The 2491-nt window shown below is 37.0% G+C and overlaps 1 pseudogene; it reads right to left on the bottom strand.

The window, feature by feature from the left end:
• Nucleotides 1-1592: 1592 nt before the first annotated feature.
• Nucleotides 1593-1731, bottom strand: LOC123325814 (annotated as a pseudogene).
• Between the last annotated feature and the right edge of the window lie 760 nt (nucleotides 1732-2491).

The following is a 2491-nucleotide window of genomic DNA, read 5'->3' as shown; positions in this document are numbered from 1 at the left end:
CATTCTTTTACATCACTCTACCATCTCAAGATCAAGTTGAAATATTTCTCTTTCATAATCCAGTAAAAATATTTATTGAGCCCTTTCCACCTGCCAGACACTGTGCTATATTTGTTCTTGACTGGGAACTTTTTTTCTTCAATTTAATTTGAATGCTTAGTTTTATTTTTTTATGTTTTTAAGGTGAAAAAATACTTCTCATAAGATCTTTTCCCTCTTTCTTTCTTTCTCTTTCTTTCTTTCTTCCTTTCCTTCCTTCCTTCCTTCCTTCTTTCCTTTCTTTTCTTTCTTGAACATTCTCCAAAATTGGCGACACCAAATCATTCAATGCCAGATTTCCTTGACCCTTGACTTTTGTCAGTCAGTCTGGCTTCTTTGAAGACCCAGTCCCAATGGCTTTTTAAAACCCGTGAAAAGCTCATCCAGAAAGCACTTACTCTGAAGCTGCCGTGATGTGGGAAGGTCCCACTCTACAACAGAGCCAATCATTCCTGCAGCTTGACAAATGAAGGAAGAGGGCTTTTGTAAGTACAATAGACTATTCATCCACATCTCTGAGCTACACAGGCTTTGTAGCATTTTGTGCTGCCTCAAATAAGAAGCAACCAATATCCTGGAAACAACTGCTTAAAATAATCTGAAACATCTGCATCAAAACATTTTAGTTTTTACCTTCCTTGGCCACCCTTTTTAGGTTATCTATATTCTCTTAGTCTTACTGCACCCATATTAAATATTATAGCAAAAGGAATGGAAAGTAAAAAGATATGTATATCTCAAAGGGATGGATTTGATTCTCTCACAAAGATGGGATGCCACCATGACATGGTACTTGTAAGTTACAGCTCCATAATCGCTGGGCCACTTAACTAACTGTAACCTTGGGTAAGTCACCCCATTATGCAACCTCTCTGTATTTCACTCTTGATATTTAGAACATTGGACAATAATTCCTTCTTGACAGAGATGTGAAGGTTAGGTAAGATGAAGAGATGATGCATGCAAAGTGTTCCATAAAATAAACGAGTAGTACATGCTCAATAAACATGGTTGGATTTTAGCTACCTCATCTATTTCTGCTAAATGTCCTGTAAGTTACCATCCAAAAGTAGCTTAAACTAAGGACTCTATCAATAGGATAGTGCTTTTCTTTAGCTGATTGCAAGGATTATGTTTTCACAAATTTTTCTCTGTCCCCACACATATGCATGCACACACATGTGCGCACACAACCACACACACACACACAGATAATGATAGCACCTAAATTAAAATTTCACCTTATAATTTAATAAAATTTATCAAAAAGCCAACTGACATAGGGGCACCTGGGTGGCTCAGTCGTTAAGCATCTGCCTTCGGCTCAGGTCATGATCCCAGGGTCCTGGGATCGAGCCCCGCATCGGGCTCCCTGCTCCGCGGGAACCCTGCTTCTCCCTCTCCCACTCCCCCTGCTTGTGTTCCTTCTCTCGCTGTGTCTCTCTCTGTCAAATAAATAAATAAAATCTTTAAAAAAAAAAAGCCAACTGACATAAATACTAAATAATATTCAAAATTATTAGTTTACAGCATTATAATTAGGCTTTTTTTTAACTTGTAGCAAGAATTACTATCAAACTCCACTCATTGGACAATAGACCCTTGTGGTGTTAGCAAAAGCCTTGCCTCTCATATAGCACACTACTATAGTTAGGTATTTTATAAGCAGCAGACCTGCCCTTGATTTGCTTCTGTCTGAAATTTTCTGGATTCTACATCTATTCCTCCATTCATTACTTCATCTGATTACTCATTCATACACTAATTCATTTATTTATTCATTCACTTATCTATTTAAATATTATTAGAGTATGTGGCTTTATCCTCTCCAGCAATATTTTTTTTATTTAAATATTTTATAAAAATTTTTCTAGTTTTGTTTGTGGTCTAATATTTAGCTTTTATCATTACCCAAATTTTGTGTGTGCAGTGTCTGCATTGCAATATTGTTTGCACACAGGAAAATTAAAATTACACATATAGTTCTATGTTCTAAACCCAGTACTACTCAGGAACCTCAGTGAGACTGGAGATTAAGCTCTTCAGAATCCTCTACAATATGAATTCTTATTGCCTATTAAATGCTTCTCATTTCCACTCTGCACAAAGGATCCTTCTGAAGACATGCTATCTTCCTCTCCTTGGGTATGCCAGATAACTAGAGTGGTCAGGAAGTCCTCCTCAGATGTAGGTGGCCTATCTTTGGATCTATAATATGATCTGTTTGAGACTATCTCACAAACAAATAAGGTAATATATTTTGGGTCAGTATTAGGAAGAATGCCGTAAAATGCCAAATGCAAAGTGCCTCCTAAGGAATAGGTTTAAGCAGAGCCTGGGATATAATTCATCAGGGGTATTGGAGGCAAATTTTGGAGAACAATTAAACTAGACAACAGGTATGGCCCATCTTTCTTGGATATTTTGTTGTTTCAAATACTCCCATGTAGGG

The sequence above is a fragment of the Neomonachus schauinslandi genome, chromosome 9, assembly GCF_002201575.2.
Source record: "Neomonachus schauinslandi chromosome 9, ASM220157v2, whole genome shotgun sequence".
Classification (NCBI taxonomy): domain Eukaryota; kingdom Metazoa; phylum Chordata; class Mammalia; order Carnivora; family Phocidae; genus Neomonachus; species Neomonachus schauinslandi.
The sequence above is the reverse complement of the archived record's forward strand: the minus strand, read 5'-3'. Positions and strand labels throughout refer to the sequence as shown.